Source organism: Falco rusticolus, chromosome Z (assembly GCF_015220075.1).
Source record: "Falco rusticolus isolate bFalRus1 chromosome Z, bFalRus1.pri, whole genome shotgun sequence".
NCBI lineage: Eukaryota > Metazoa > Chordata > Aves > Falconiformes > Falconidae > Falco > Falco rusticolus.
Window position 1 is genome coordinate 13,939,961 of NC_051210.1, and position 12,718 is coordinate 13,952,678.

The following is a 12,718-nucleotide window of genomic DNA, read 5'->3' on the forward strand; positions in this document are numbered from 1 at the left end:
AATAGCAACATCTCCCTCTCTACCCCAGACTTCCCAGTATACATTTCTGCCAGTCTTCCACAGCCCCTGCAGGAGTATTCTAGGAAAAACATAATGGCAACTGAAAATGCTGACCAGCTGAAAGATGGAAAGGTCAACTGCAGCTGCTGCTTACAACTATCTATTGATGCTGCTGTTGATCCTGATGTGAAGGCTGTGACTTCCTCCAGTTTAAACCACTGCCCTTCCCAATACACTGGGAAAAGTTTTTACAAAGAATAGGTGACATATGCAGTTCTAACACTGAGGGATGAAGATCTGCATTCACAGACTTCATAGAAGCAGCCTAGTGTTAAAAAATATAGTTATGTGTAGCTTCCATTGCAGTCAATGTAATTTGAAGTGTCAGGCATTAGTGAAAATCACATGCAGCAGCCTGCTCAGTGTATTTTAGACTTGAACTTTTCTTATATTTTTTTAAGAGTAAAATACAGAAATGCAAGTAGCTTTGCAAGAATCTTTCATCTCAGGGCCAGAACCATTTTCATCTGAAACCAGTTGCCACATTTCCATATTATTTCACTGAAGGAGAAGCAGACTGATTTTTCAAAGCAGACAAGCTTTTAAAAGTTGTGTGTAATGAAAGGAAGAAGCAGAGGGAGAACAGCCAGATGTCTGAAAACAGTTCAGACTGGGGCAACACAAAGCTACTGGGCAGGCATACAGATGTTACAGAGAACTTTTTTGTTTAAATGAACACTGAAATCAGCCCAGAGATAATTGTTTGGGGATTTCTTGAACAATGGAGCAATTTTTTGATTTTCAAATAGAAATAATTTGTTGAATTATCCATATCATCATGACAAAAAAAAGTTTTTTCAGTCCATGACAGGGACATGTCAAGCAAAACATTATATTCTGTTTATGGTTGAAGGGGTTGGATTTGGGGGCCATGGTTGTTTTTTGTTTCATGCAAACCTTGGGGGAGGGGGGAGGATTAAATATGTGAGATTCTTCCAACAATGGTACCTCATAAAATTCAGAGCTAACCGTGAGTTAACCTCTTAGTTTCTGTGAATGCTTGGTCTGATTCAGCTTCCACTTGCAGAGGGATTTGTGTGTCCTGATGTGATACACTCACTTTATTCTTGTTTACTAGAGCTCTGCTTGCTTGGCAGGGTAACTGGGAAACCTGAAAAACTCAGCATGAGAAACAGAACCAGCACAGCTTCAAATGCAGCAATCTGCCTACCACTTAACTCAAAGCAGGCAGGGTGGGAAAAAAAACTGCCTTGTAATGTCAGTACACACTCTGGGCTGGCAGCCAGGGTAGCAGATTTGTGAGACAAAGATGAGGAAAAAAAATGTTTTAATATTTTGTTTGAAATGGTGACAAGCAAGGGCTATGCACAGAGAAAGGGAGAATATGGTTGTGAAAATGAATGCCAGTGTCTGTCCTCCATAAAATGCTCTCTTTCTCAGGAAATATAACATAAGAACTAAAAATTTCACAGGTGATTTAATGACATTTCCTCAGGTCCCATCTAGATAAAGCAGAGAATCTACAGTTCATACACAAAGAAAGTACACAGGAAAGGGAAAAATAAAAGTTTGTGGAGCTTGCATTAGCTTTTCCTTCCCATTTCATAAAAACATTGGCTTGAACCCTGCTTCCATGTGTTCAGTCCCACAATTCAACCCTGCTTAAACTAAGGCACCTAGTGCTGCTAAGTCAGTCCAAAAGAAAAAACAAAACAAAACAAAACAAAACAAAACAACAACCCTAGACAAAGCAAAGCTAAGTAAAACAAAGTGACTGAAAATGTATGTACAGATTGCAAAAAAAATGACTTTTTGTTAGCAAAGCAGTATTTAATTTGAACTGAAATATAGCAGAATAAGCTATAATAAGCAGAAAAACTGAGAAAAACATTGTGGCAAAAAGAGTACTTGGATACTTTTAAAGAAGGAGATATGTTCCTCTAATGAAAATGAAAGCTTAGGCTGAAACACTAGGATGTTCTTCCATACTGGCTCCAGGAGGTTTTATCCGGGAAACACACAGGAAAAGAAAAATCATCCAACAAAAAAAATATCAACAGGTAACACGTGCTATTTACAGCTTCAAAACATTCAGAGGACAATGCAAATGAAAAAAAAAAAAAAGATAAAAGCTCTGATAACAAAGTTATGAGAAGCTAGTAAAAAAAAATGGTTAAGGAAGTTATGCCAATCAAATACTTCAATCAAGAACAAAGTTATATTTGACCTATGAAGTTGAATAATCCCTGTTAGTATTGATTTGTAAAACTGATTCGCACACACCCAACATACCAATTTATTTAAACAGATAACATAAGGAGATTGCTGCATGGTAAAATCATAAAAATTGTGTCAGAACATCCTTACCTGTGTTTCATGACTTGCTAATTGCCAAGCATTATGTCTTTCATAGACATTTATCTGATTCTAGCCAGAAAAGAAGAACATTACTCGGAATGGCAGCCCTAAAGGAACTTGTGAAAAAGCTCATGAGAAGATAGAAACAACTGATTCAATTTTTTGCCACTGGGCAGAATTTATTTAATGGTTTATTCATGCAGGCAACTGCAAGAGGGAGAAGCAGACTTACAGGTTTTTGCTTCTGAATTTTTGGCTTTTGAAGGAGTGGCTCTTTTACCTAATAAGAAGCAGTGATCAAGCAGAAGGTTCCTCACTATCCTTGAAGTTTAGATGCTTCTTTGCACCAAATCATTTAGGAACCAGAAGCAGCACAGCAGTTCAGCTGAGCGAAGATGGCCTTACAATGTAGACACACCTATATAATGAAAATGCTGAAAGGGTTAAGGCCCAAGAACAAGGAACACATTTGTTACCACCATAGATACTTACCTGAACAGAAGAGGCTCAGGATGGTTGTGGGATGGTTATGAGATAAGGAGGTGAAAGGTAAGAAAGATACTAGAGAATGGCAACAATGGAACACACACACACACACACACAGATACAGAGACACACAGAGACAGACACACACAGACACCCCCACACACCCACCCACACCCACCCACACCCCCACACACCCCCCGACCCACCCCTCATGTGTATCTATAACTTTATGGTATATAGCCTCTGAAAGTCTTCCAGATTGTGGGAGCACTTGGAGTTGAAAATCCCCAGTGCAACCCAGTGCTGCTAATACAGAAAACCTGCTTAACAGTGTTGCCGAAGTGCTGTTGAGTCTCGTTTCTTTGTTTTTCAGCACACTCCTAGCAACCTAACTGTGGCAGCAAACTACTGCTTCTAATGTACCATGAAGAGGTCTTTGCTCCTCTGTACTTGTACAGGAGCTGAAAAATGTGAACCATTTAATTGTAAATTGAACCATTTTAGTGTGTATTATTTGAAAAATAAGCACCCCAAACTAAAATCAGCAAGGTTACTCCAGATTCAAAGAAGGGCCCAGGAAGCTGCTACTGAAGTCAACAGGATTATGTATCTAAATCTCTGGAAAATCTCTATAGGACCTATTTGCATTGTCAGCTGCTGGCGTTACCATAAAGTTTGTTTTCATCACTTCAAAACACACATGCTCACCTGATCCACTGAGCCCTCTTGGTTTAGCTACATGTATTAAGTGAAATTTCATCTGTGTCTTTCAACAGAGATCCAATCATTCGCAAATCTTTCTCACTACTCCCTCACTCCCATGTTTTATACGTTTATACATTTATGTTTTATACCAAGAGAAGCATTTCTCTCCCTTTTCTTCTAAGGAGAAGTTCGCACTCTGAAATATCTGTCTAGCTGTTTCAGCAGTCCATCACAGATAGAGGTGCAAGGAAGCTTCTGGGGTTACTCATCATGAGTAAGTAACAGCCAGAGGCAGGAGTAAATATTTAGCAGGCAAGGTGTAGGGTGCAGGGAAGGTACTAGTTTTAGGAATGTGTAATAAATCACATTTCTGTAAAATAAGTTGCTCTAAATCCAAGTAATACTGCCATAAGAGCTTTTCATCATACTGGTCAAAAAAGACTCTGATATTATTAAAAAAAGAAAAAAAACCCTCAGCAAATGTAAACTCAAATAAAGATCTGTACATTTGAATGGATCCAGGTCCAAGTTAATCAAATTACATTCCTTCTATTTTTACTCTTGCAAGCTGAGCTTGCACAAGCCCCTGTGTGGCACAACAACAAAATGCCTGTACTACAGTGAATCCAGGAGTGTTTCCAGTATAGTTCATGCTCAGCTTTATAGCAGCCAGGAGGAACAAGAAACAGAAAACAAATGCTTTCCTCTTCCACCATTATGGCACAGTTAACTTGAGAAGAGGCCATAGTCCTGAATAAAGCCCGTCTCAGGAACAAAAGAGCCAGTAATGGACTCTACAGCTGGCTCCCACCTTTCCCCTAGCAACCAGTTCAGTCAGTCCATTGCTGACCTGAGATAAAGGTCCAGAGCAACATCTACCACCCACCTCATTTCAGCTGAACAGAGAAGTTTTTATCTCAACAGCCTGTTGCTGCAGTCAGAAGCATGTGGGCAGGTTCTTGATAAGCAGCTCTAGGAGGGCCCTTGCTCATTCCCTTGCCTGGACTTCATCTAGCTGAGGATCTCCAGCAGAACACCCCAGGTCCTCATGCAAGGGACTCACACTAGCCATTTCTTAATTCTGTGCTGGAGAAAGTGTGCACCAGATGCTGTTCCAGCTGTCTGTCCCTCCTGCTTTCTGTGGAAAGGAGGGGCAGATGTAGCCCAGATAAAACATATGTCCAAAGCGCTGCAACAGACAACTGAAGGACCAAGACCCAAGGACTGCAACAGCATCCACTGCCAGGCAAGTGTGCATCCAGCCAGAGGTCAATCAAATTTCAGCTCATATTTAGCATGGTATTAGCTTAAAAATGCCATGTTCCATCCTCTCAAACTGCAGAAAGTTAAACCACTTAATTTTCTTGGTAGTGTATAGAGATGTGACAATGTTTTAAAGGCTGAACTCCAAGAAAATGCAAAGTTAAAGGTGGAGAAATGTTTTGTTTGTTTGTTTGTTGTTTGTTTTGAGTTTGGCTTGGTTTTCTTTTCTGGTTTTTCAGGGGTTTTTAATTGGTTTTTTTAAAATTATTTTTGTAGAGCCCACTGCAGAACCATTAGCTTTCTGTCTCACAGGAACCTAAAGGTGTGAACGGCTGTACCACCTAACACCACAAGTCCATCTGCCTTGTTGTGTTCCCAATGACAGCAGCACGGAACAAATATTTAGGAAGAACAGTAGTAACAAAGCATACATACACTGATGTCATCCCTGATACATCAACCCTATTCTAGCAAGGAGAGGCAAGGGAACTTCCTGAGCTGGAGGCTGATTTCAAAGCACTGTTTCACAGCTGGCTATGGGTTTACCTTGCTAGCTTTCTGGAAATGTAGTTACTTTAAGCAGGATCCATAATACTAGCCTGCCAGAAGATCCAGGCTATGACAGGCATCTGGGCTCTCCTTGTAGCTGATGGAGAGCAATGGGTACCTTAAAGGCTGATCTGTTTCTGAGGTCCCTATCCTAGGTGGATGATTAGAATTTCAGAAGACAGTGTTCTCTGCACCAGGACAAAAAACAGTAGAGGAGTTATAAAATGAAATTTAGGCTTTTATCAGAGTAAAACCTAGTCCAGCATTTCATTCCTGCCTCCCCTGCCCCACTTATACTTCAGTGATATGCACACTTTGTGCAGTCCTCTGGAAAAAATCTAGATCTCTCATACATTAGCCATTCTAAACAAGCACCATGACTTGGTAATTGGGTCTGTCAGAGTTAGAAGAGTAAAATCATGGAAAGTTTTAATAAATACAGACAATTCTTAAAGGGTTCTAAACAAATATTTATACTTCAGGAGAAAATCTGATGTCACACACATGAAACAGCAAGCTACATTTACATAGAATCTAGGATATTTATATTCTACAGTAGTAAACAGCACAAATCAGGTAACAGTACTGTGGAAAACAAATACAGTTCATTTCAGTTAGAGCTATCTAACTACTTCCTATGACAAAAATTGTGAGCTGTCTACCAAGTTGTAGACAAGAACAATTTAATGAAAAATTTAGCAGCTTCACTATCTGTATCTTTCAGGCATCATAATGTGGTTAATGTTTGTTGTTTTAAACATTCTTGGAAAATTTTCCAATTCTTAAAATTTGCAAAATGTTTTCCCCAAGTTATTTTCCATACAGATTTGGCCATTCAGTCCCTTAAAGTACATTACTTCTGCAAATATTTTCCATCATATTTCTGAATTTTGTAAACCTGCAGATGCTCCAGAAGTGAAAAATAAAATAAAATAAAATAAAGTAACATAAGGAAGCTCTGTGAGAGGATGTAGCTGCTATCACTATTCAATCACATGTGATGTCAGGAATAGTACAAAACGAAGAAGGAAATGGAAAAGAAAAAAATCAGAATTTTTGGGTTTGGCAGAAAACTAGATATTTTTAAAAAAGAAAACTTTTTGTTTATATTTTCATTTTTAAATAAGTTTTTTACCAGAAAAATTTTCCATTCAAATTTCCAGCCAGGTCTACTTATTATCTAGAATTACATTCACTACAGATGATGCCTATGGGCACTGGGACATGCAAAGGTATCCCAGTGATTACTTCACTGCATAGAACTGATATTGATGCCCCTCTTTGGGGAAAGCCCCATAATACTCAGCTACAGGTTTCTATCCACAAAAGAATATGCAGAGAGAAACTTGGTATCCATGACACACATAAGGACTACCCAGAGATAAGAAAAATAACTCTAGGCCCACGATTAAGGTAGAAAAATAACAGCAGGAGTATATGTAAACTGAAAATATCCAGTGCACTTGGAACAGCTGAGTTGTGCCCCCAAAAGTGCAGGTAGAAGCCCTGTGTCTTGGGATTATTGCCTAAAAGGAAGAGAAAATAATGTATTTGTAGATACTATACCTGGAGTATTTTTGGTTGAGGCAGTCAACGCTGTTTGTGTTCACTTCTAATAGATACGAATTTAACAATTTACCAGGTCCACAAGGTAGGTCCACAGTCAGGACAACCACCCAACAAGGTGCTGTAAGCATTTCTCACCCCCACTATGCAATGAATTCCCAGATGGGCTCCCTGTGGGCTGAAGCACCCTTGCACTTCATCTAAAAAGGCTGAGTGCCTTCTTGATATTTTATGCTGTACAAGAAAGCAAGCAGCTTACACTTGGGCAAGTAAAAACGTACAAAACCTGTATCAGGCCAAAGAAAGTTCAAAACACTGCACTGGTCTTGTTTTTGTTTGGACATTCAACATTTCAATCATGGGAATGCCATGCACTTAGCTGAGGTTTTATTATAATCTTTTCTCCAGGTTTTGCTGGTATTTCTACCCGTCTTTTCCAGCAATGCTGTGCACATTGCTGAAGAGCAGTGTTAGCTAAAGACAGGAGGGACAGATAGGTTCTGTAAAACATTGAAGAACTCACTGAGGCACAGCCTTTTCACCCATTTCAGTGCTCCTCCCCCTGTAAGCTTCCGTGTGTTTCCATTCCACTGTATGCCTTCATCTTTTCAGTACTGCCTCCACTCCATGCAAGTGATGTAATTTCTTTCCCTGATATCTTTAGCTTTAACATGCTGGGGAGCACAGTCTGCAAATATAAAGCTACATAACCAGATTCAGAAAGTTTTCTAGACAGCTGACAGGTCTAGAAAAGAAAGAAAGAAAGAGTAAGAGGCATGAGGGGAACCCTGCTTAAGGAGGAAAAAAAAAAAGGGGGGAATTTTTCTTTCTTGCAGATTTTCTTTCTTGCAGAATCCTTACTTCACAGTATAAATCATCCATGTATTCTGCAGCTAGCACACACTGTATTAGATACAATCAAAAACTTAACACAGAGTGGAAATCATTGAAAGGTGTCCTGTTGCTGTACAACAACCCTCAGCAAACTCATGAAATCTAAATTTCAATGCAATGCCTTGTACCGCAATAGCTGCCCTGCATGTATTGGAGTCAGGTCGTCATTCCTAGCAATACTTTTAAAAGAGGCTGTCTCAGCACAGCTCATGTGTCAGTAACATAAATTCCCCAAGTTCCCATCATATTTTAGTCATATTTATGGCCTGTTCTAGAGCAAGCTCATTTTACATAACAATTCAAATACTATACTAAGAAAACCCCTGAGAGAAATTAATATACACAACTCATTTCCTAGCAGATTGGATTCTGCAGGTTCAAGGGTAATTTTTTTCCTGCAGCAACTTCCTGCAAATTCCCATCCTGCAGTTTGTTTGAACTGGACAGACTTTTAATTCACAAAGAAGGATGTCCCCAGACAGGTCACTATGCAGAGAGGCTCACGCAGAAAGACTTCTTGAGAAACGTGCAGTGTGTTCAGCAGAAGATGCAATAAGCAGCAGTTGCCAACAGGAAAGAGAGCAGTGAGAAGAAAAAAGGAAGAGGAGGCTACCTAATTTTATCTTAAATCTCAGCATATGAGTAAATATGTCAGCTGCCTCCCTGTTTTTAGCAGACAAAACACTGTTTTCTATGTGATTGAGATAATGAGTGAAAGCATTTGGGTTAGAGTATAAATGGAACAGAAAACTCAAGCACAAACTACACTGATTCTTCATCTGATTTTACAAGATAATTCTGCAAGAAATAGTTAGAAACAAGACACTGAAATCAAGTTTGTTTTTGAAGTTTTTGGTATGGCTTGTATTGCCTTTTCATTACTAAATAGGTGCATTTAGTTACGCTTAGTAAACTGAAGGACACCTCTGTCTGTTTCTTACAGAAAGCGAAACTCATCTCCTTGCATGGAGGCAGCAGAAGGCTTCTGAAATTTTTAAGACTCTTCAACTTCTTCAAATTCTTAGGTCAATTACTTGAGTGGGACTTAAACAGAGCTCTGGCCTCATGCCACTCCTTTGCCCAAGTGTTAACTACCAGCATGTGATGGTCTGGATTGCTGTCTGCACACCCCCACCCTGCTATGCCCACTACAGTAATAGTTACTCCAGAAATTGCTTTGTTCAATCTGGTTTACAATGCGTCTACCTTTTTGCAATAGGAGTCTAAAGATATTTTACAATAAGGTTAAAAAGATACATTTACATCAGCTTGGAGATTCTAGATGATCACATAATACTTACTAATTATTACTTTTTTTTTAAAGCTGGATCATAAACCAATGTAAATTGACACTGTTCCACTGGCAGAGAATATTTCTTTCAACATGCAGATTTATTTGCCTATTCACCTAATTTAAATGCATTTATCCTGCACATCCATAAATCATGTAATAACCGATCTTCAATCACTAGTGACACTGAGTCCACAAGAAAGTGATTTGTAAGTCCCTTAACATCAATATAGTCTCTGAATTAGTTTGTATAGACTTTCCAATGCTTACTTAGTATATGCTGTCTCCTAACAAGTACTGCCTGCCTGCAACCCATGAATCTTCACAATTAATTGCACTGTAACTGAATGAGCTGGAGTACTATGACTACAACCCAGGCTTGATCAGCAGGAATGTCAATGCACTGGGGGAAATCCATGGCTTGGCATCACCCTCTGTTTGAATTGTATCAGTGCAATATACCTTGCCCCAAAACCCTTCCTCAGTAACACAAATTGCTGCTGGCCTTTTGGAAAAATTCCAAATGACATAAAATGTAGCTTTTTCTTCTCAGAAACGTAAGCTACAATAAGCATAGTTATCTTGTCCTTGCCCCATAGAAAGTAAAATAAAGTACTAGGCATAGATCCCCATGCCCAAAGAGCTCAATGACATAGCCCTATGAAGCCTGGAAAAAAGTCATAGGGTGAAAGCACAGGTTGACACTTCAGTTTGTATTTATCTGACTGGAGGATAACTCTGATCTAGGCAGAAGAAAAAGATTTGCATCTTAAAATTTAACCAGAGCCCGTGTCCTTTCCCACAGCAACAATGTGGATTTTGTTAAGTTGATTACAGTAAAAGGACCTTGCTCTTACAAGTATTTTTATCTCCATTTGAGATATTCAAAAGGACACATTCTTGGGTGTTTAGCAAGTCTTAGGTTCCCACTGCAGCTCTTTCCTCTGCTGGAGCCCTTGCTAAGATCACTTACATGGCTTTTTAGCTCTTTCTGAACACCTGTTTTCACAGAATGCTTCAGAACTCCATTTTTCTGGAGACATCTACTGCTCTGTTAAACCTGATGTTGATCCATGGGTTCAAACATTATTTGGTTACAGGAAGAAGTAGAAATTGGGAGAAAACGGTACTCAGTGTAACTGCTCACAGAAACCAAGAAACGAGGCCAAACCCCAAACCTCACAAAAAGAAACTTCTGCTCTATAAAGATATAAGACAAATAAGAGAATAAATCCAGCTACTGACTGCAGGAATTTTTCCAAGAGTATGTTCAGATATTCAAGGATGTGGAATAAGTAGAGCACAGAAAAGAACTGTAGTGAAGAATTGGACAGACATGAAGTTAATTCATCATAGTCAGGGCATCAGGAAACAGAAAATACGAAGTATTAGAGAAACTGGTTTAACAAATTAAACAGAACCATACAATTAATCCTCACAGCAGATGTGTGTATGTATTTGAATACATCCTACTTACTTCAAGGAAGTGTTAATTCAACATACTACTTGGTTCTACAAAATAAGAGAATAATGAAGCTGCTTGACAGGTTTTCATCCCTATACTGTAAATGGAGCACTAACTCATTCAATTCCTCCCCTTCTCTCGTAGGCATAAAAGCATACACACATGCCACTTGGAATACAGTCTTAGTATTAAAATGTCTTAATACTGACATGGAGGTACAACAATGTTGTTTCAGTAAGTCCTACCTAATTTAAATTGTAATTGAGGGATATCCCAGCTCTGCAATAATGAGTCTGCAGGAGAAGGAAAAAGAGGAAAAAGAAAATCCTTTCACTGTGACAACCTGTTACAGTTTTAACTTCATCATGAGTTTCCTGTATGAAAGACCTACTGCACTAAGCCACCAGATGACAATTTAATTGATGTTAAATATGCACGAAGTAATTAAAAAAAAAAATGTTAGGATTTTTCAGATTATAAAACCTTTTAGTTAAACTCAATTTAAAATGAAAATAAACATTAGATTATAATCCATCTGAGGGAATTTATTGTCTGAAACATCCTAAAATTTGTTTTGAAATACTCTGCATACATTATACACACTGAAATTATCATGTGAAGATTATTGTGTATTGATGAGAGACTGTTAGTTCACTCTTCTGGGTACAAAAATTCCTCTGTGAGGCCTTTTTCTGTAGAAATAGCACAATACTTTTGTTTAAGTAAAAATTCTTGAGCAGCCTATAAAGACAGGAGGGTAGCAATAAAATCTTCAAATAGGTGTCACCTGTGAAAATAACAAATAGTTTAGTTGTTCAATTGCTAAAATAAACAAGTTTTGAAAAGATAATTTCGGGGCTCTTTAAGAGTTTAGAAACCAGCTGGATTTGTGCACCTCATTCACTCTCATCTTTGAAAACATTCATTTTCTCTGTTCTTCTCTCTTTAGTAGTACAGTAAGGTCAGAGGAAAATCTTGGAGCTCAACTCATATGAACTGGCATTTACTTCTAGCATTGGGTGGTCTAGCTGAACAAGCACACCTTAGTTGTAAACCACCTGTATGTTAAACAATGTAATCAAGTATTCCACTTGCGCTGATCAAACCTGCACATTCACTCGTGAGACATGGAGGTCTGTAACTTGGCACAACCTACAAAAAAAATGACAAGGGTTTTGCGGTAAAACCTTTATTACAGTTGTCTCAGTGTCAGGGCAATTGAATTCTTCTGGTGCCTCAGGCTCATATGCCTCTGTGTCACAAGGAACATTCATTATGAATGAAGAATAGGATCTCATTATAAATATCAACAGAAAACAGTCAAGGCTCTATGTATGGATAAACCAAGTCCTGCACCCATACAGAGCTCAGGTTTATACAGGTTTTGAATTTCAGAATTTAGTCCTTAAATATTAAATACATAGGAGATGCAGTTGGAGATCTCAGCATTACTTGGCACAAAACGTCAGGAATCCAAGGTGATCATGTACAAGAAAAATCCTAACAAATGGGTACTTGGTCACTACCCCTGGGGCTCAGGTACCTTGACACACCCAGCTGAATGCACTATTAATGAAATTCACTACCATCAGTGGTCTTCTATCAGGGATACATTAACTCCCAACTACAGACTGAAAATATCTCATTTTCTGTCCATTTTTGAGACAAGCATAGATAAATATTATGCAAGAAAAGCATAATTGCCTGGAGAAAAAAATTTCCTATGACAGGCATTTGTTCCACTTCTCTGTATTTTTCTAGCTCTGCACTCTTCCTCCTTCAGCCTGTCTAAGAAAGGGTTAAAACTCCAGGCTATAAGGGAAAAGTCAGCTTTCGTATAGACATATTTCACTGTGAATGGCACATCAATATATAAGCACCATTTTTTTCATGGTGGGCAGGTATTGCTCAGCCTTTATAGAGACATTTTTTTTTTAATTTGGAACATAAATTAAATTAAATATTTATGTCAAAGCTGCCAAAAGAAAGAGAAATAGAGCTGGCAAACAATTCTCTTAATAAAGTTCAATCACTGTAATGTACACTGTTGTCAAAGGGTGAGTGCAAGTTAATTTCTTCTTTAAAAGTTTTGCTCTCTTTTTCCTGACTGTCATGTCAGA